This window comes from Periplaneta americana, chromosome 9, assembly GCF_040183065.1.
Source record: "Periplaneta americana isolate PAMFEO1 chromosome 9, P.americana_PAMFEO1_priV1, whole genome shotgun sequence".
NCBI lineage: Eukaryota > Metazoa > Arthropoda > Insecta > Blattodea > Blattidae > Periplaneta > Periplaneta americana.
Window position 1 is genome coordinate 127940107 of NC_091125.1, and position 24195 is coordinate 127964301.

At 35.3% G+C, this 24195-nt stretch overlaps 1 protein-coding gene across 1 annotated transcript in view; it reads left to right on the top strand.

Annotated features, from left to right (window-relative positions):
• The window catches only part of LOC138706496 (uncharacterized), a 121138-nt gene that overhangs the window by 18305 nt on the left and 78638 nt on the right, over window positions 1-24195 (top strand). The gene's annotated exons all lie outside the window — the stretch shown is intronic.

Consider the following 24195-nt stretch of genomic DNA (forward strand, 5'->3'; position numbering starts at 1 on the left):
AAAAAAAAGACAGTAAAAACGTGTACTATACGCTACTATAGAGACATTATTATGACGTGAGGCGAGAAAACGGCGGATGATTCGTGGCCCACTGCTAGCGTGGTTTCTGGAGAGCGCGTAACCATTTCTCCGGCACTTTTACAATACATAACAGTATTAACAATAAATGTTCAATAATTTGGACTTACCATGCTCACAGTCGTTGCTGAAAATGGCTCCCATTTGCCGCCACACACAACTGATTTCTGATAAACGAATGAACAACACATCATTGACAGCCTCGATTTCTTCTCGTATATAGTCTTTTAGTTCATCTATAGACTGAGGATTTTTCCTATAAATCCTAACTTTTAGTGTTTCCCATAAATAAAAATCACAAGGTGTTAGATTTGGGCTTCGTCTGTTTGGACACTTTATTCGAAATGTACGTCTTGCTTTCACACACGACATTCTGCCTTTTAAGAGTATGCACGTATTGTATATAGGCTATACACACGTTCACGCAATGAGAATTTGTTGGTAGGCATTACCTAAATGCACAATAATCACTAAACTTTATACACTAACTTTCTACACTTGAAGAATCAAGACTTTTGTAACACGACTTGTGACTACAGCGAATGCCGTATGGCGACTGAGGATCTACTATGCCGCACCTCTAACAGCTCGCGCATCGCAGACCGCGCCTCAAGTCGTAATAATATATGTGTAAAATTTCACTTTTTATTAATATTATGCACAGAAGAAAGAGAGAGAAGAAAACTACTCTCAAACGCCTGAAAATTTCTGAAGCCAGCGTAACACCTCGAACTAGTGGAAGACATCTACGTGATGAAATGCGAAACAGATCGTTTCAGTCCTGCTGTCAGTTACGCCATAAGACGATAGAGATGAATAAGGAAGTTTTGAAAAGGACAGACGATAAAATATGAAAGAAAAAAGAAATGGAGAGACCCAACGAAGAACTCAGGAAGGGAAAAAAATATGTCTACACTTGATATGTCAGGAATAATGTTGATAATAATAGTAATAGTAATAGTAATAGTAATAATAATAATAATAATAATAATAATAATAATAATAATAATAATGTTAAATTCGATTTACTTTATTTACTCACTCTATAACATTGGTCCTCGAAACGTGTATCGAACTGACAAGGGCGACTGAAATTGAGTGAATAAAAATAGAACAAGGGGAAAACAGGGATAAGGGTAAAAAAGGAAAACAAGGGGAATACAATGACAACAATGAGAATACAAGGAAGACAAGGAAAGAAAAGGAGAACAAGAGGAACGTAAGGAGAGAAGGGAAATACAAGGCGATCAAGAGAAAAGCAATGAGAACAAGGGGAAGACATTGAGAACACAGGGAAGACAAGGGAAATCAGGGGATTACAAGAAGAACAATGAGAAGGCAAGGAAAACAAGGGGAATACGATGAAGAGAAGGAGAAAAGGAAGAAACAAGAAAAAGAGTGGAAAGCAATGAAAAGAAGGGAAAGGCAAGGAGAACAAAGAGATACAAGGAGAACAAGGGAAATACAAGGAGAGAAGGTTGCATTTTTGTGACAGTAAATTCTCAAGTTACTTCCTCCATACATCGAAATGAGAAAGACGTAGTTCTACGTGAAAAGTTAGTTATCGTGTAACTTTCCTCAAATCACCTCGTTTGGGATTGCGATTAGGCAGTTGAAGTAGATCCGATCTCTCGCCATTGTGACATGAGGAGGCCTTCTAGAGGAGGGAACGGACTAGCAGTCGGGTGCTCCTGGTTCCGCAGGCAGGAATGGAGTTAAGGAATGCATTTAAATTGAGGTTTAACAGACATCGCACTATCCATCAAGTTTCACCCCCCAAACTCCCCACTCCTTTCCTATCTCTATCGAGTTGTTCCCGAGAGAGGGAAGGTAAGGCTAGGAGTAGAAAGTTTTTCTTCCCAGGTCAACTAGAACAAGCCAGTGACGTTTCTTCCCAGTTCTTCTTGCAAGATGGCCCTAGAGATCAAAGAACGGGGAAGGAGAGAAAAAAGAGACGGGGAAATTGTGCAGAAACTTTCGTGCAGGTAAATGAGCATGGGGTCAAACCGCTGAGGCAAATTTAAGGTAATGTGGAAATGTTCCTTCCGGTTGAAGTCCTTAGATCTTGTTCCGATATGAGACAGAGAATTGGATCGTGTTACCAGGTCTCACTTAAAAGTCGCCAACTCCGCTCATTTCGCGATGCACAAGAGACAGCACTTAAGCGGCATAAGTTCAACAGAGCAGCGCTTATGTTGGGCCTGTACCCGCCAGTGCTAGTATCGGTAGCTTGCAAAATTTGTTGAGGGAGTAGGCTACCGGATGTTCCCAGCTTCGCTAAAATTCCGCCATTCACACTATTATTCATTTAAGCTATACAGATATTTCATATTAATTTAACTACTCGTAGTTTAGGCAACAGTTCATTTCAATTGCAGACAAGAAGAACTTTAGCTTATCATCTCGAAACATGTATGGGAAAACAAATTCAAAATATCCAATATTAAGGCCCGGTTGCAGAAATACAAATTAAATCAATCTCTGATCACCAATCAGTTGATGTCTGATTCATTTGATTGCGCATTGCGTTGTACGAAATGAATCTTTAATCATTCTTCTCGATGTAATAGCACAGTCTAGTACATACAGTCATGAAGCTTGAGGTGATTTTTTGCATTTCTCGCGATACAATGTTCCAAGCGATTAGCAACTGAGAGTCCTAGGAACAATAGAATGTACGATAGTAGCGATCCTAGTGGCTAGCAACTAAAGTTCAACTGTCATTGGATGCATATTCCCTTCGTATTGAGTTTCGTGACTGTATGTACTAGACTGTGCTAATAGCTTATTTGAGAAAGAAATACATTTGGCATCAGCGCTATTAAGCAACCACGGCCAATTTGATGCTCTTTAAGAGGGGCGAAACGAATGCATCGAGTTCGCGCTGATCAAGGAAACAAATTAATGTTTTGCCGTTTTGTTGTTGTTTTTTGTTTTTTTTTTTTTTTTTGTATAAGTAAAACAGGCGCATTCCATCTGTATAGACTACAGAATAATGTAAAAGAAATGAACCAAACTAAAAAAGTGAGGATCCAAATTTTTCTGATAAGTTAATAATAGAATCCTCTTATTAAACATTATAGGAGGCTTTATGAATGTAATAGAAAATAAGAACACGGATAATGTTTGGGTAATGTAGAAAAAAAAAACATAGAGATATGTATTCAATGTGCTTGTCAAACGTCACTGATACGTCATTGAAGGCTCCGGCCTTGTGGACGGGGGAACAAACTCTTTCCCAATACTTCCACCTCTCTCTTCTCCAGTTCTGCATCCCTGGGCTAAATGATTTTCCCAAAGTCGAGACCAATTAAATCGCTTTCTTACAACCGAAAACGGTAGATTTACCCCTTTCCATCAATGGAGGTCACATTGAGCACATCCTATATAGTGTTCAGAGCTCAGAAAGTATGTGTTGTAGGACCCAAGTTTATTAGACTTTTTTTCTTGTTCTGATACATACTAGCACCTCCTAAAATATTGGATACTTTTCTTTAACATTCTGTATAGCTATATACAAGAGTTACTCATTAATTCATAGAGATCAATCTGATTATTTAAGCCCTAAAATGAATATTCTCGAACTCAAGACCTAGCTAAATCCCTTTCTTGCACCCGAAAACGGTATATTCACCCATTTCATCAAAGTTCTTAAGCCTATTATATAGATAGACATTACTACGTCATACTACTTTTGACCAATAAAACTGTACGAAAGGACGTCTTTCAACTAATCATGGCTGCTTATAGCACAATTTTATCACTTCCCTAGCATTTGTTTGTTTTTATCACTTACCTAGAATTTGATTCTTTGCTTGCCAACATTTCAAACTGAAAATTCTATACGGTAGGTATTATAAAACATGTCTGGCGATCGTTATTTGTTTTCCGCATAGATAGTCGACTGAAAATGACGATTCCGTTCAAACGTTTTGGTGACGGAAACATTAGTGAAATAAAATTTTATAAGTCAATTAATATCTATTTTATTGTATTAGAGTACTTTATTTCTAATCTTTATATACTTTCTTCTGTTTTTATCAACTCCCTATCATTTGTTTCTTTGTTTGCCAACATTTCAAACTGAAAATTCTTTACGGTACTATAAAACATGCTTTGCGATCGTCATTTGTTTACTGCATAGACAGTCAACTGAAAATGGCGGCTCCGTTCAAACGTTTTGGTGAAGCTAGCATTAGTGAAATAGAATTTTACCTAAGTCAATATTTTACTGTATTAGAGTACTTTATTTCTTCTAATCTTTATATATTTTCTTCTAATCGTGTAATAGTCAATTAAATCCCACTCGAGTGGGATAAATAAAAAACCTCTAGTGAGATTACTGTTGATCAAATTTACAGGTATAGGAGAATACTGCTTATTAGTTCGTAGAAATCAATCTGGTAATTTAACCCATAAATGAGTTTTCCAAAAGCCGACACTTAGCTAAATCGCTTTCTCACGACCAGAAACGGACTAAAGACTGGTCCATAATAAACCGAGAACGAAAACGACAACTAGAACGAGAACGAAAATATTGTTAAAATAAATGCATTTAAATGTGAGCATTCACAATTAACGTTCACGTTTCCGTTCCCGTTCCTGGCTCCGGCAAGCTTCTCGTTAATAATTGTGAATGCTCACATTTAAATACATTTATTTTAACAATATTTCCGTTCTCGTTCCCGTTATCGTTTCCATTCCCGCTTTATTGTGGAACCGCCTTAAATCTCTTTCTCGCATCTGAAAATGGTAGATTCACCCCAGTTAATCAAAATCTTTAGGCTCGTCTTCAGGATAAAATATGCAAATATACAAGAATTCCTCGTTTAATAGTACCTCATTAAATTTGGAGGGGTACTCGCTAATAATGATAAATTACGTACTTATTATCTAATTAGTTGCTGTTAAAGGCAAAGAATAAGCGAGATCAGGACGGGCACGTATGAGGTCGGAATCGACAAAAGATCAGTGGTATCAAGCTGGTCTCGGCCTCCGAGGCTGCGCTCTAGAGTGGGTTCGATTCCCAGTTGGGCTGATTACTTGGTTAGGTTTTTCCCTGGGTTTTCCCACCGTAATACGAATACCAGGTAATCCTGCGGAAAATTTTCTGACTCACCTACCCAAATATCATCTCTGGATCGTCAACTCCACCCACGCTAGACAACCTCCCAAATGATACAGTGACATTAAAGGGAGAGACTCGTGAAATGGTACATTTCTACATTTTTTAAGGTAGAGATCTAAAGTTGCATACATAAGTTCACAAAAACAAAAACTTCTTAAGAGTAGGGCCTAGGTCAAAGTGAAATTTCAATTTTCTAAAATATTCTAACTACAGATTGAAAAATTATATAGTTATCACGCTGCACATGAATAGTCACTTTACAAAGTTTCGTCCAATTTGGTTAATAAACACATAAATGATTAACATTTTTGTAAATTTAAATGGTATTTTGAAAAATTGCTATTTTTCCCATAAATTTCGAATTTTTGTCTGAAATTTTGCCTACACAGCTATCAGTCTATCAGAAACAGAATACCCTTGAGGGTTTCCATTCCAGTTACTCAAAAAAATAAGACAAAATATTTAAAGCAGTCTAGTATAAAAATTTCCAAAAAAAAATTGCGAGTATGTAAAGAACGTAGATACATAAATTAAAACATGAGATTTAAATGAAGTGTTGATGTTATTAAGCATGCATTCAAGAACATTCACAAAAAATATGTGTCTACTACATTTGTAGGAAGAGTAGCGTTTTTAATAAAGGCAAATGTACAAAAAACAAAAATCGAGAAAAATGAGTTTAAAAGTTTATAACTAGGAGTAGATGAAAGTAACGCATAGAGTTTCTTCTGATTCTAACAGGTGATTAGATAGCTCTATGGCCATGAAAATTGATGGAGGGCTATTTTGGACCTTAAGCAATTTTCTAATGATAAATATAGAAAATCACAATTTTTTACCAAAGATGACAAAATTTCACCTCGGCGTATCTTTATGTTGATTTTTAGCTATTATTAAGTTTTAAAATAGTACCTATTTTAAAAGCCTTCTTCTCCTCTACTTTATATCCAATTCATTAAAAAAAATTGCATGCAACATCACTATTATGTTGTTAATAAAACTTAGTGTTGGATTTTTAATATTTACGCGTATGGATCATATTCAGAGACAAAGAGGAAGGAAGGAGATAGAAAAGATTGGAAAAAGCTGGGTTTTTGGTCAGAACACTATGAATGAATGCACAGTTTTGGAGAAAAAATATTTCTTCACATATCTTAATTTTTTTTAAATCAACTTCATTCACACACATTTTATGTTGTATAAGTCTGGAAGTTAGAAAAAAAAAAGAGCTTTTAGATAGTTTCGTTTAACATGTGTATCGAGAACAAGCTGAACAATTTCATACTTCTAGCATGAAAACTGTAAAATCCTTAGCAAACTGAATGAAGAAAAATGTATAAAAATCCAAAGTGCGGAAGAACTCATAGTTCTACATGCGTTATAGAACTGACACAACGCAAACCTTATAAGAAAAAATCCAGGTTTGTAAGTGAGACTCTTCTGCTCCTTTGCAGCTTCCAATGCTCTCAGTTTGCAATATTTATGCCTAATTTCACTGCAGACAATCTAGTATGACATTATGTAGCATGCCATAAATGATTTGTATACCACTACAAAATACGTAATTGAAAAATGTTCTCCACGTTACAAATAACATTGTTATTGTTATTTTTTTTTCGCAAAACTAAAGCAAATGATGTGTTTTTTGCAATAAATAAAATATTAACCCATTACTGCATAAAGTTATTAATGACTTGAAAAATACGTTTCTGAGTTGAAGTTTGCTAGTTGGTGACTTAAGAATGCTTTCTTACCATTTTTATCTTTATTTACTTTCTGGGATAAAAATTAAGGACGCTATGCATAGTGGTCAGTGATACAGTAGCTGAATAGAATAACCCCTCTTTTAGTTCAAATAGTATTTATGTATTTATTATGTAGCAAATACATATACACATATTAGAAGCAGTGGTTCAACTGTCCTCCTCACACAAGCCTGCTTATTGCACAACACTATTTTGTGTGGTAAGGGTAGAAACATTTAGGGTGGAGTCCAATTTGACACTTGCTGCAGATGAACTTTGCTTTCCCTGTACAATTAGCACACCTTCGCTGAGTTTCATTTTCAACTGGCCAGTGGCGTTGACCATCAAATCTTATGTCTCCTGATGGAATGGGAACAATTTTTCCTTAGTGGGAACTCACCCCATGTCTTTTCAGTACTGTAAAAGCCAGGAAACGGCAAAAGTTGAGGAGCGGTTCTGAAGAGTTTTGAGGCTTCATTTTTCTGTACAGAAACAAAGCATTTACTACGGCAACATCAAGAAAATAAGCGAAGATGGACCACCACTCTGTTGTTGCCGCTGTTGCTAACATCGGTACTGCCAACGCTGGTGCTGCTGTTTCTGTGCTAGCGCTGGTACTGCTGTTGCTGCTAGTGATGGTGCTGCTATTGCTGCTGCTAGCGCTGGTGTTGATGGTGGTGATTGTAAAAAAACTCGTAGCTCTACAGCCCATGAAGGGCCAAGACCGACCAGCCTGCTGCTGGTCTCACGTCCACATGCCGAAACAGAGGTGGACTATCCTCCAACAAGAATGGAGGTATCGTGTGGTTAGCACGATGATTCCCCCCAACCGTTATAGCTGGTTTCCGAAACCGGATTTTCGCTACCTATCGTAGCTCCACAAATGCATGATGATGCTGGGTGGGCACCGGTCCCATACACTGGCCGAAATTTCATGAGAAAATTTCTTCCCCCATGAGGACTCGAACCAGCGCGCATTCCGTAACGCGAGTCCGAGGCAGGATGCCTTAGACCACGATGCCACGGCGCGGTACGTTGGTGGTTATAGTAGTAATAATAGTACTTGTAGTTGTAGTAGTATGATGGCCTTCTACCTGGAATTACCTTCCCTGTCTTGGAAATATTCATATATTAGCTTCCTTCTTTTCGGACGGCAATAACTTGTGCGAGAAACCTCAGCTCCATTTTTTGTCTAATGTACTTTCAAAATCATTTGTTGCAGCTTTTATGTTAGAAGACTCTGGCATACTTTCATCAACAATGTCATCCTCATTATCATCATTACATATTTTTTTTGTCTAATTCCGCTTTACTAAGTAGCATTTTACCGCCAAGATTATTCAAATAAGCCTCATGCTCGTCGTCCGATTTATCACTGTATTTATTTGTATAATGGAAATCTTCTGGAGGGGTCCATATATCAGACTCTCATTATTATTATTATTTTGATTTTCCATTAACCCCAGAATTTCACTCACGGTTAGACTGGAAATAAAACAATGTAATGGAAACCATATACTGTACATATTATAGAATACTACAGGAGTACACACTGCATGGAGTCCTATTTTTAGGACGGCACTTTATTTCACCTTGTACCTAGCAACATCTAAGAAAATTTTATTGTTGTTATATACCACATGAAAACTGAAGTATTCAACTCATTATGTGAAAATAAAAATCAGATTTCTGTATCACCATTTCAGAGTAACTAGGAATGTACTTACACGCGGTGCGTCACAAAATACTGTTATCCTGCCATCTTGTAAAAAATTAGCTGGTGTGAACAAATGTTCGCGCGGAATTCAAATACTGCAACACCATAATACAATGTAATAATTTACGTTCTAAACAATGCCTCCAACTGTACTAAACAAGAAAAAGTTCCATAGAAATCAGTATTTTACGCACGTCCCATTTTTAGGACGCTATGCAGTAATGGGTTAATTCCAAAAAAGTAGATATATTCTCCAAAATAACATTAAAATCTGATGGGGTTATGCACCTCCTCATTTTAGTAGTAATAGGGACTATTTTCATGTTAATATATAAGGGATAAACAGGAAAAAAAGGAGAAGTGGGACTAGAAAAATGAAGAGAACGAGAAAGATAATGATGATGGTGATGATGATGATGATGATGATGATGATGATGATGATGATGATGATGATGATGATGATGATGATGATGTGGAATATAATACAGCACAAGTTTCACAAGTTTGTGATTGTCTCTGACGCAACGCTTTATATATATATATATATATATATATATATATATATATATATATATATATAATTTGTAATTTTGTATTGCCTGTGATCATTAACACTTAATCTCAGGATTCTGTAAAACTCTATTTCAACGTTATTCAGACAAAAGAAATGGTTTGTATAGGCTAAGAATCGAACCCGTTCTCTTCTGCACAATACGCAGTAGACTCTGCGACTGAGCTGTTGGGACGACACGAAACCTTTCACTTCTGCGCGGAGTGTCGATCTAGTCATGAAGGTTCAAATGTCGATTTAACTATACGATTTACGTATATATTTGTCTATTATTTACGTCATATTACCATATTTTTGTAGTTTTTAAGTGTATTTCGGAACGATGCTAGCAACAAACCAAAGCGTCTGAATTTAAGTACCGGTAACTCAAATATTCAATTTCTTGTGTATCAGTGTTCTGGTCTCCGATCATGCGCAGTGTCTTACATCTGAGACTAGAATATTCCATCGTCTCATTCCTTTTCTGGGGAACTGTACATATCAGTCAGGATTGGTGAAAATTTTGTTTTGTCTATCTGCTATAGTTCTGGAGAAAATACAATTTCTTTTGAGGTAAGGCAAAGCATACGGAACAGCTGGCTCCTTGGCTCCTTTGAGCGCCATACAGCCATAAAAATTTATGAATAAGGTTTCATTGAATTTTTAAAGAAAAAACACAATTGCACTTTCTACCAATTTATCATCAATTTCGTCCACGCCTGTGGAGTAACGGTTAGCACGTCTAGCCGCAAAACCAGGTGGCCCGGGTTCGATTCCCGGTCGGGAAAAGTTACCTGGTTGAGGTTTTTTCTGGGGTTTTCCCTCAACCCAATATGAGCAAATGCTGGGTAACTTACGGTGTTGGACCCCGGACTCATTTCACCGGCATTATCACCTTCACTTCATTCAGACGCTAAATAACCAAAGCTGTTGATAAAGCGTCGTAAAATAACCTACTAAAATAAAAAAAATAAAAATCATCAATTTCACTCGAGTCCCCCCTTAAAGAAGATTTAAAAGTAATAAAAAATATAGGCAAAATTTCTGTACCGTGAACTGGAGAAGCCAAGAAACATCGAGAAACCCATTGCTAAACGTGAGTCTCGTCCTTTTAATTTATAAAAAGAAATCAGTTCACAAAAATATTGTCTAACCTGGAATTAAAGAGTGAAATAATAGAAAAGAGAAAAACGCACTGGATTCTAACTTAGGATTTTTTCAGAAAACCGCGCCTGTAACAACGCACAAGTGGGCTACTTGGCATTACAAACTCTAATTTTCTCCATGGGAGGAGGCTCTAAATTACGGTCCTTTAGAAAACCCTTCGTTGTACGCGACGTAGTTAAGTTCGTCGGCTATGGCGTGGTATAACTTCTGCTTACAGTCACAACACCTTGTAGGCCTGTGACACAAAAATACAGACCGAGGAAGGAGGGACGGCACTGTTGTGGAAAACCTCCCCACAAAACCCTTTAAAAAACTTTTTTTCTCTCTCTCTCCCTCCAAGCCACCGACAATCTGTTCTTATTCTTTCCAGACTACATTCCCCATACCACCGACCGCCTCCTCCTTTAACACACACCCCCAAGACCATATATACCTTTAACTTATCGTAGTTCCATACGGAACCCCCAGTTTCCCCCACTTTTCCAACCCTCTCGCACGAGGGAGAAGTCAATGCACAGCGGTCCGCAGAAAATACATCAAGGAGACAGAAGACACACAATCTAACCCCCTCCTCCGCAAAACACCCCTGGGCTTTCCTCTGCTAGGCGTGACACGTCACAAATAATCCCCCATGTGCCTCTGTTAGGGGTGTATCTAGCCAAAGATAAAACTAGTATACGTGATCCGAAATTTTTAGTTATTTTATATAAAGAAACATCACGGTTCAGCGGACTTGGGCCTGTAGGATCTAATCCACGCTGTCTATATTGTTGGGTTGGACAATGACCGAGTAACAACTAGCCAGAGTTTGCTAAGCCCTCAAATGTCAATCACAGCACACAAACCAGTCGTCCGAAATCTTGTCTGGAGGAGAGTAGGAATAAATTGCGTAAGAAAATTTGAAATAAAAATTCTAAGCCTCTTAGCCTATAGACTGATTCAAATCACGTGATAAAAAAAATCTAAGTCATTTAGCCTCCAGATTGATTTATATCATGTAATAAAAATTCTAAGTCACTTAGCCTACAGATTGATTTATAACATGTAATAAAAATTCTAAGTCATTTAGCTTCCAGATTGATTTATATCATGTAATAAAAATTCTAAGTCACTTAGCCTCCAGATTGATTTATATCATGTAATAAAAAATCTATGTCATTTAGCCTCCAGATTGATTTATATCATGTAATAAAAATTCTAAGTCACTTAGCCTACAGATTGATTTATATCATGTAATAAAAAATCTATGTCATTTAGCCTCCAGATTGATTTATATCATGTAATAAAAATTCTAAGTCACTTAGCCTACAGATTGATTTATATCATGTAATAAAAAATCTATGTCATTTAGCCTCCAGATTGATTTATATCATGTAATAAAAATTCTAAGTAACTTAGCCTACAGATTGATTTATATCATGTAATAAAAAATCTATGTCATTTAGCCTCCAGATTGATTTATATCATGTAATAAAAATGCTGAGTCATTTAGCCTCCAGATTGATTTATATCATGTAATAAAAATTCTAAGTCACTTAGCCTACAGATTGATTTATATCAGTAATAAAAATTCTAAGTCACTTAGCCTACAGATTGATTTATATCATGTAATAAAAATTCTAAGTCATTTATCCTCCAGACTGATTTATATCATGTAATAAAAATTCTAAGTCACTTAGCCTACAGATTGATTTATATCATGTAATAAAAAATCTATGTCATTTAGCCTCCAGATTGATTTATATCATGTAATAAAAATTCTAAGTCACTTAGCCTACAGATTGATTTATATCATGTAATAAAAAATCTATGTCATTTAGCCTCCAGATTGATTTATATCATGTAATAAAAATTCTAAGTCACTTAGCCTCCAGATTGATTTATATCATGTAATAAAAATTCTAAGTCACTTAGCCTACAGATTGATTTATATCATGTAATAAAAATTCTAAGTCATTTAGCCTCCAGATTGATTCATATCATGTAATAAAAATTCTAAGTAATTTAGCCTCCAGATTCATTTATATCATGTAATAAAAATTCTAAGTCATTTAGCCTTCACATTGATTTATATCATGTAATAAAAATATTGATTTATATCATGTAATAAAAATTCTAAGTCACTTAGCCTCCAGATTGATTTATATCATGTGTTCTTAAAAACATTTCTCCTTCTCCAACATCAGCAATGTTATCTTCATCATAGCCAATAATTTTTCTTTTGCGTTTCCTCTTCTCCTTTCGTCTGCCTATTTCTCTTCTGTCTCTTCTCTTCCTCTAACTTCCAATTACGTCACTAGGGAAACAAAAAAAATATGGCGGTATAAAATAAAAGAGCCAGCGGTATAGCTAGGCGGTAGGTGCGTTTGCCAACTGATCCGCAGATGCTCTCGGGCGTGTGTGGGTTCGATTGCCGCTCGGGATGATTACTTGGGTTTTTCCGAGGTTTTGCTCTATTATAAAGCGAATGTCAGGTAATTCCTCAAATACCATCTCGCTATCACCAATTACATCGACACTAAATAATCTAGTTGTTGGTGCAGCGTAATTAAATAAACGATGTAAATACAAAGATAAAAAGTACAAAGAAATAATGAAAGAAAATAACCGAATTGAACTTTTAATAGCATTATGATCCACACGTAAAGAAAATGTTACAAAGCTCATGATTGTCGAAACCTCTCCTCAAACTGAGCATACAGATCTCCACAGCAGAAAGACAAATACAAGAAAGTAGTTGTGTATTTTAACAGCAATAAATGCATTAATAAACGAAAGCGCCTATTGGAAAAAGTATAATGGAGCTTCCGTTACTGTCGTTAATTCGTTCCACAAAATTGTGATGGTCATCAAGCGATGACAATCGAATAGAAGGCTATAACACAATTCGTTCCGAAAAAAAATAGCGGTCAAACATAACCTTCTTCATTTTAAGTTATATCTTTGATCAAAATTATGAAAGATTACTTATAAAAGAATATCACCCTTAATACAATCGCATTGATTTAATTTCATAAGAGTTATTAAATATAGTAGGCTAATTATCCACCGTTATGGACAGTAGACATTATGCCTGACTACAAAACTAGTGGGCCCGGGTTCACATCCTGATTGCGACAAGTTGTTTAATTGAATTATTTTTATTTTCCCGGACTTTTTCTTAACCAATTCTGAACAAGTGCTGCGAAATTTTCGATGTTAGACCCTCGATCTCATTTCCCCATCATTAATTTCACCTTCATTTACCATCAATTCAACAGTTTCGGGTCAAAAAAAGATGTAGGAAGAATTGTACCGTCGATTGTACACGGATGGCTTAGAGGTTGCAGAACTCTCAGGTGGTCGGAAGAGCATAATAAACAAAAAAAAATATAATTATAATTATGACGAAAATAAATTATCTTGTTTTAAAATCGGGTGTCGTCGGAACTGAGAATTGTGTAAGCTGAATCGATAGATGGTACCAAATAGTGAATCATGATGCTTACAGTAATGCGGTCCTATGGACTTGAACAGTCATCTTTACGATAGGAGTGGAAAGCACAATCTGAGGTGTAAGGCTTCGAGCCCCTCCTCCGTAAAAAAAGAAAAAAAAAGTTCATTATATTCCTTATAAGTAAACTTCGAAGTTCAGGTACCAGTCGGAGAGGTACAAGTTAACTGATGGACATAGTGGACAGAGGTGAGAGGTACAGGCTAGGTTTGTTTACTTTTTCCATCTATCGCAGGAACAGAGAACTCGTATTGTAAACAGAGCAATCAACATGAGTATCTATATACAACAGCAACTAAGGCAGCGGGAGAAGCTAAGCTCTCTAAGAGAGATTGTTCCCCGTCGCTGATCTATCGGATCTGTCCACTGCACTGTCTGTCTACGACTGGTTGGAAGTTTCGTTCGTACTGGCACTGAAGCATGTCTTGCAGTCTAAGGAAGGTCCGGGGCAATTTTCATACACTTAAAACTGAGACAATTTGGACAACGTGAGGTCATTGCGATGTTGAAAACAATTCAATTGGAACAAATTTTAAAATATAAATTATTAAATTCCTTCCACAAGAAAAAATCTTACAAGTAGAATTAACTAGAGAAAGTGTTAAAAATATCGAATACCATGCATTTTTTATATTATTTGTTTCTGCAGGAGTTGCTAATTTTTTGGCTGATTTCAGAGTTGACAATATAAAAATATGTTTTTTCATATCCTACAGCGCATTAATGAAAACCAAGATTTTTTTAGTAATGTTATGTCTTCTGATGAGGTAACAATCCATTTGTTTTGGAAAATTGACCGGCATAATATAAAAATGTGGGGCCATCAAAATCCCCGTATAGTCAAAAGCATATTCGAGATAGTCCTAAACTAAATGTATGGTATGGTCTTATGCTAGATATGATAATTGGATCTTTCTTTCTCACCTCCGTACCTAGACATACTACTTCCACAGGTTGTACACAAACAGTTTAGCATAATCTTCCAACAAGATGGAGCATGTTGTACATTATAACACTGAACAACACTTTCCCGAACCGTTGTATTGGACGCGGCGATACAATAACATGGCCTCGTCGTTCTCCCGACATTATTCCATTAGTTTTTTTCTTTAGGGTTATGTCAAGGACATTGTGTATTCCACCAAGGTGAATGATCTCAACAACTTACGTAATCGCTCTGTGGAAGAAGTATCAACTATTACACTAGATTTATGCTACAGAGAACCTGGACTAAAATTGAGTATCGTTTGGATATTGTTCGTGCAATCGAGCGAGCTCATGTAGAAATCTACTATTGATTGTTTCTATGAAATTGTTTGAGCTGTACTTCCTAATAAAGGTGACAAAATTTCCCTCGCATTTTCCTTTTTCTATCGAAAGGCGGTTGAAATCAGGGAAATTCGAGAGAACCAAATGGTACTTTGCTAATGACTCGCCTAGTAGATGGGTACTCTCATGGGGGACTCATTCGTATTATAATCATTCATTCAGTCATTCATAATTAATAAGTTCCTCAATGAAACGAGATTAATTACTGCCAACTGAAGAACTAACATTCTTAAATGTGCTAAGTACTAATTTTTAAAATGTCATTTTATTCAATCTAAGAGAGAAGAATATCATAAATTGTCTTTGTTGTAGCTCAATTGTAAGCGACTCATTCGTGCGCCAAAAGACGGCGTTGTAGGTATCTAAACATGCATTTCACAGTGTGTTTTTCATCAATATTTCAGAAAAATTGTTTTTGGCACTTAGCACATTCAGAATGTTAGGTCCCCAATTATTAAAATAAAATTATGAAAATCAATATGAGGAAAAAGCAGAAGAGATATCAAATCCATTAAAATGGTTACTTTTCACCGTTATTGGAAATAATTATAACCTTTAAGCTTGCTTAGCAACTAGGAACCAAAATTATTAAAATTAAATTTAAAATTATCAGCGTTTATTATTTAAAAAAAAACAAGTTCAATTATGATAAGCAATATAAGGTAAAAAATAGAATAGAACTCAAATCGATTAAAATTATTAATTTTTTACCCTCACTGAAAATAATAGTACATTCTTGCTTGTTTAGCAACTAGGAAACACGATCATTAAAATTAAAATTAAAGTCATCAACGTCTCCTATTACAAAGAAAGAAACTAAACATAGACAAAATGAGATAAATAATAATAAAACCTAGGAAGCAGTGTTTACGACAGTTAAGGCTCGTAGCTTCAAAGATGATTTAAATCCGCATGATATATAATACAAACTTGTTTTGTTTTGTCCGTCCGGCGTCCAGCTAACCTATGTCACAGGCCTCCTACTGAAAGTAAAGAAAATCCAATATACAGAGTGAACCGTAAGTAATGACTACTATAGAGCTAGGAAGTTGGTACCAAAAATTGTTAAGTTGTGTGAGCTATATCTCTACCAAGTGACAAGTAATAGAGCGTGTCTCGGTGTCAGTGAAGCAGAACGACTAACGTGTACAGCCGGCTGGTAACCAAACATGTGCTGCAATCGTCCACAGCCTTAGAACAAGAAAGTAATATAACAAAACAATAATTTGTAATTATAAAGTTCGTAAATCACAAGCTAAATTAATTTACCCATACATATAAAAATAACAAAGTATACAATTATGATTCTAGCCTCATTATAGTCTAACAAAATAACAATGAATATTTTTACTTTATCAAAAGAAATACTACTTTTAGGTTCAGAAAAAGAAAAACAATATTTGTACTAAGAAAATATTCGTTCTGCGCCACAAGACGTTAGTGGAACAAATCTGAAATATGATACAATGTTTATTACTATCATCAGGTGAACAACTACTTTGTGAATCTAATAGTGTATCTCGTATGTGGGACATAATATTAAATCAATAATTGTTTTCAAGAAAATTTTTCGTTTCTACTGTAATGGCAGCTAGGAAGTTCGTACGTAATTCCGATGTTGAACTTGGATTGTAACGCAACCGAATGCATAGCAGCACGAGACGTCAACATTTAACGAAGAATAATCGGGGAAAAAATAAACGTGTTACACACTCCTGTTTGCATAATTATTATTTAATATCAAATGAGTTTACTTTTTTGGAATCATGCATAATATTAACATTACGTAAATAATACAATAATAACACAATAACTCACTTTGATCAGAACCTAAAATATTAACAATATTCTTCAAACTATTCACGACTCTACACAGCTCCACAGAATGCCACTATGCGTTGTTTGTGAACATATTGTGTATCGTCTGTAGCGAGAGGCAGCAGGGTGGGGCGCGGGTGGTATCTATACTCCTCGCTGTACTCAACTGAAATCTACTGCTTTTTTTACGAACTTCCTAGCTCTGATAATGACATTAATTTCAGGGGGTTATTCTTTGAGATATTTCAAACAAAATAGTTTAATACAATGTTGCTCGTTTTTGCTCCTTTTCAAGATAAAAATTGTTTTATATGGAACATTTCATAGCGTGTTTTTGGGAAAGCCTTTGATGAAATTCCCAACATGCTCAGTCAATTTAAGAGATAATAAATGATTGAAAGAATTTTAGTTTTGTTCTTTCAATATGCAGAAATTTAATTCGAACAAATGTAACATTTTAAAATTCCTTTGCACAACGAAAAGTTACATAAGTTACATTTGTTCTGATCAAATTTCTGAACTTTTAAGGGAAAAAATTAAAATCCCTTCAATCATTTAATATCATAATACACTGCTCTCTTAAATTGACTGAGCATATTGGGAATTAAATCAAAGGCTTTCCCAAAACACGCTATGAAATGTTTCATATAAAACAATTCTTATCTTAAAAAGGAAGCAAAAACGAGTAAAATTGTATTAAATCTTTTTGTTTGAAATATCTCAAACAATAACGCCCTGAAATTAAAGATATTATTCACAGTTTAACCTGTAGCCTATATATTTAAGGTGAACCCTGTCAAGAGAATGAAATAGCTCAGATTATAAATATGGAAAATATGTTTATGAACTCTTTATGAACATGAAGTAGTAATGTACGTACGTACGTACAGTAAGACAATTCGCAGACAAACACAATATCAACTTATAAAATATTTAAGCTGTTTCGATTAACAGCAATTCACAATGTGTTAAATTTTTAAACACAGAAAAGATCTGTCATGAAGTTACATTTATAGCAAGTCACATGATAATTTTATAAGAAATGAAGCTCTGACACATATTTAAAATAAAAAGTACTTATTTTTGGTATGAATCTTTAGTAAATACCTTTCTTCAAAGGTCACTTCTTTCAAGTGGGTGAAAGTCCGCATAAGAATTGAGTTATGTTTCAAATGTTTCCGATGATGAAACACCGCTTCTGAGAAAGGAACTTGTGGAGATTTGCCAATTTCAGAACAAACTTGTAGCAGTTGCTCCAAGCAATTTCTGTGGACTCAACCAAGGCTATAAAATGAAACAGGGGTTCCCTAATTGTATCATATTTACATGTTTCTCTGAAGAAGGTATGTACGCATATTTTAACAATAATTATGACTAGAATATTCATGTATACCTGCAACAAATTTACGTAAGATTTCCTCTACACTACGACTGTGAATTCTGTATATTCTCATTAATCATTACCATATCTCTTCTCTCAACAATGGACCAGGGAGATATAGTAGCTCATCAACAGATCGCATAAACAGCCTGTCGAGAACATAAGAAAATTGCCATTTTATCAGTCTAATATATACAGTCACGAAGTTCAATACGTAGTAAATATGCTTCCATAGCTAGTTGCTAACCACTAGGATCGCTAATATCGCCTCATTACAGACAATGCGAAATAGTACCGGCACAGTCTATTGTTCCTAGCACTCTCACAATTCAAGCTTCGTGACTGCATACGTGTATACTAGACTGTGATTTTATGTTGTTCGTTTTTGCATCGTAACTATATTTTCTCATTATACAAAATAAGTAAAAATTAATTGAAACAAATAATACGTAAATAAAATTATAGTTGTTTAATTTTTTATTCATGTAAAGTCTCAAGCTATTATAAGTTTTCACGGCACTAAGGCCCGTTACACACTTGAAGAGAACCTTACGTACTGTAACTTCAATCTTCACTTCTGCCCGATCCGAAAAGATAAAATTACTCAGACATGCTATCTACTGTCTGTCCAAGTGATTTTGTCTGAGGGTCGTAGAAAGAGGGGAAATCACGTGACAGTTAATTACGTAACAAAACCTTTTTATTTAAGTTATTTTAAACAGTTGTATAATATTACGTAGACGTCCAATTCCTAACAGAAATTAATGTTTTCAGAAAAGAGCTAAGACAGCTCACCCACTATACAGAGGGGCGAGCAGAAGCGGGTGGGGGAAACCTGGATGCGACGTAGGAAAACGGACGACAGTACCTGTGCGAAAATATGATTCAATATTGAAAGCTCTTTCGTTACTGGAAAACGCGAACATATTTCTGGAACATACTATACTCACTAACTCAGTACTATTTACTATCACCATAAGGCGACTTTAACTGCATTGGAAGTTTACTAGTAGAGGGGGTGGGAGTGAAGTACATTCAAAAACTCAGGTACAATAAAAATTGAAGTAAAAATAAAATGATGTCCCTGTATAACCTGTACTATTTCCTTCAACGAATGATTACTACAATCAAAAAAATACTCTCTGCATGATGGCAGTGCACAGATGAACATAGCGAGAACTCGCTATAGTGTGTGGAGGAGAGCTCTTTGCTTCTTTCTCGCTACACATTTCTCGCTAGCGAGATCTCTTCAAGTGTGTAACTGGCCTTACATTCAGATAAACACAGTATGGAGTTTTGTATCTCGAATCAAATGAACCCATATGAAGTAACTGTAAGTCCATATTGTATTAGAACTTGTTCCAAAAAGAATAATTTCATTGTGAGGTAATAATCATTGTCATATCATCTGCAATTTGCCACTGACTTGAAATAGTGACTTGTGCACACGTTTGAATAATATAAAAACTGTCATTTCTGTTCACAAGATGAAGTGCTCACCATCATTATTATTTACACTCTTTCGTGGCATAGTCCTCAGTCAAAACCAACAAGTTTACTTCTGCATTTTTACGAGATCGAAAAAAATATACCGCAAATGAAAGTCGTGAGGTTCTAGATTACAGCGATAGGCTCTACATATTTCATGTTACGCACTGTTTTATGACCTCACTTTTTTTTAAAGGAAATCAATAAGTGTGAAGAACATTTACGATCCCTGAAAGGGTAGACATGCGTTTCAGACTGGCTTCAGAGTAGCATATAAGAAACATCGTCTACAGTTGACTTTTTTTAGAGATAAGTAAACTTTCTGAATTAAAATTAGATTTGATTCCACTGACAAGATACAATAACAGCATAATGTTTACAATCCTACGACCTCGGAATCGATTCCCAGACAGTGAGTCCACATGCATTTCGTCCAATACAATTTTGGCCCACGTATTTACTTCATTTTAAATCTCCGTCCACTTTTCATCGTGCTCACAGAATTTTCGTCCTGTCTGCATTTTTCCATTCTTATTTTTATCTCCCTATGAATATTTTGTTCTCTGAAAATAACGTTTACATTATTTAATCATAAGCCTAGAGATTTCTTTTTCGTGCGCTTTATTTTACAGTTAGGGTAGAGTAGCATAAATAGCACCGCTTCCTAAATGGCACCACTGCTAGTTTAAAACAAGTTACTGTAGTAGTGTGGCATCTAGTGGTATTGTTACAATCTACCATATGAACTTCCACCATGTCACTTGATTTCTGCCACTTCTTTGTGTCAGCAGCGTGGTGATAGTGCATCTAATATAATCGTTCAGGTGGATGTATAGGCTATTTAGCTAGCATGTCATAACTAAATAACGGATTTGTATGCAAAGCAATATATAATCTTAAGATGTTAATGGTTTAAGGAAATATTAAAGAATATTTAACTTTGTACGATTTTCGAACATGTGGTGATTATAGGCTAGAATGAAGGAAATAATACCTTATGACGTAGTTTCTCAATTCGCACCACTTTGTAGGTGCCTAATTCGCACCGGTGCGATATGAGCAACTGTAGCAATTCTAACCGTCCAAAAGAAGTCCCCAAAAATTTTAGCTGAATGAGGAATGCATCAGGTGGATGCAATATCAAGTGGTGAGAAAGGCGTTAACACAACATGTGTGTGCTGTACAAGCGCACCAGATATTTTGTGCCTCCCATGATAATTTTTAAACGTCAAAGAGTGCATCCTACATTATCAGCTGGTGCTCATTCAGGACCGTTAGTTGTTTGCTCTGAGTCAGGTTACATCAACAGTGAACTATTTGTCGAATAGCTCAAACATTTTATTTGTCACTCAAACCTACCATAGAAAAAAATGCTGCTTCTCTATGTCCACCTATACGATCCATTCCAAAAATTCAGAATTTATTAGATTATCTCGGGAAAATAGTGTGATCTTGCTTCAGCTTCCTCGTGATAATACTCATAGCCCCAGCCTTTAGATGTTTCTATCTTCAAACCATTTTTGACAGCGTATATCATGAAGCAATTCTTCGGTAGCTTTGAAATAATCGTGGAGAAAAGGGTGTAACAAAGAAAAGCGCATTCAGACAGTTTAAATGTTAGGTAATTTATGCTCTATTTTTTCAATTTAATTTCAATAAGCGTTACTCTTTTTAATTGATTTCAATAAACTTGTAATTTGCATTTATTACATTATTCATATTAAATACTGTTCAATACTAAAAGTTTTCTTTCATCCTATTCCCTGCAGATAAAGAGGTGCGATTTAAGAAACCGCAGGTGCTATTTAGGAAACTAGTTGCCTAAATGGCACCACTGACAAGTGTTTCGAAAATGTCATTCTAATTTAAAAAATATTAAATCAATTTCAAGGATTCTTTTTTACATGAAAGGTAAATATTCTGAGAATGTATCTCTGTAAAGGACTGTAGAAAATAAAAACTTTATTGTTCAATAAAAATTATAAATGCTAAAGTGGAACGACATAGGCAACCTTACCCTAATATTACCCTGAAGTTAGTTTTCTATGCGAATATAGAATGAACAGAAAGAACTACAACCTACTCACTTCTACACTTCTATTGGCTATAGAGTTTACTTAATTAAACTATGCCATATGAGGTAGAAAAGCTAATGATCTACATGTAATTACTTGCGAGATAACATTGCTTTAATAATTTATTCTTATTTCAAACCTGTTTATTCTTTATCTCTTTCCTTTAAGGAATTAACACAAACAAAATTATTTGCAACATATGAAAATGAAACGTAGAACGTTACATTCAACAAAAAGTGGCACGGGATTCATCAAATCCTTAAAATTGCGTGAAACGTTTATGCTGTCCGTGATTGCTATTAGTCACCACGGTTGGGATGGTTGGGACAAGGTGGAGCCTTCTTGTTAATTACTTCATAATTTCTTCCTCATTCCATGAGACCTAGTCTCGAGACAACAGTGAATTGACAGTCAAAACGATTCACACATCAATATGTCACCAATGAGTTGTTAGAAATTTATTGTAACAAATAACAATATGTCATAACAGAGAATTGGATTCATTTAAAAATTAACACCAGAATTAAATAATTAAGAATTACAATATATTAAATTAACTATTTCTGTCTTTCTAGCCCCGCATTTGCTAATCACACCCATTTGTATACGAACAATTGTTTTTATAAGTTGAATATTTCGTTGAGCCACAGTATACTGTGGTTGAGCTCTTACATTTACCGTACATATTCCCAGCCCAAGCTGAACAGCGTGGCTCTTAACACTTTCGTGATCTACGAGCTTCGATGACGTCACAGAATTAACATAAAATGTGACCAGATTTCTCGAATCTTAAGCGCATAAATGTTTCGCATTAAAATGGAACTGCTTATGGAGAAGGAGGAGTATCGTCAGAATGTATTAAATACATTATATATCTTGTTACTTGCAGATGATCTGGTGGTAATTACGCAGGAATATGAGACATGGAATTAATGTTGAGAAAACTGTTGGAGTCCACACCTGTGGAGTAACGGTTAGCGCATCTGGCCGCGAAACCAGGTGGCCCGGGTTCGATTCCCGGTGGGGGCAAGTTACCTGGTTGAGGTTTTTTCCGGGGTTTTCCCTCAACCCAATATGAGCAAATGCTGGGTAACTTTCGGTGCTGGACCCCGGACTCATTTCACCGGCATTATCACCTTCATCTCATTCAGACGCTAAATAACCTAAGATGTTGATAAAGCGTCGTAAAATAACCTACCAAAAACTGTTGGAAGAATATGATAAATAAGGTTTAGAAGGAAATTAGATAAGACATTTTATATGGGATGAGGAACAGACATTGAGAATTTATGATTGGAAGATCAGCTAGGTTGCACTAAGGAATGCGAAGAATTTGAAGATTTGAATTGATAAAGAATAGACAGACATGAAGTGTAAATAGTGAGAAGTAGGCACTATTACATATGGATCTAAAACATGGAAACTAATTAGAATTTCAGTTAAAAGAGAAAAAAATAATGTTACGAATTCTATGCTTAATTATGTGAGATATAAGTAATTTAAATGGCATGAACATGTCAAAAGAATGCAAGAGGAAAGTTTACCCAGAATGGTGTCCACTCGGGAGAAAAAATAGAAGTAGGCCTAGAAATTAATGGCTGCAAGAAATCAGAATAGGGATGAGATGAGAGAAAAATGACTGGAAGAATGTTATTGGATAATAATAATAATAATAATAATAATAATAATAATAATAATAATAATAATGGTTTTATATAACCTGACAGAGTTAAGGTTATAGGGGCTCCTCTAACACTCAACCAGGAGTAAAACTTCCACACAAAGAACATTAAAAATATACCAAATATAGTACATAAAAATTTAAGGAAATAATCATAATACAATATAAACAGTAAGTCAATATAAATGAGAAATATGTAACATAAAGAAATAAAGAAAAAAGGCATAATAAGATGTGAACAGGAAGTCAAAATGAGTGAGACATATACAGTACCGTAAAATGTGTAGAAATAAGAAACAATAATAATAATAATAATAATAATAATAATAATAATAATAATAATAATAATAATAATATATTGAAGTACAGAGTATACAATAAACAATTTTTATACTCCGTTTCTGGAATCTGTAGATTATAGGAGACGAAACAAGTCCTTTGCGCAAGTGGTGAGTGGAGGGGGACAGTCCAACGACCGCTCTGGGAGAATGCATTGCTTGAAGACGAGCGCCTAAAATACCACTCTACCTAGCGTCTTCTGCCAC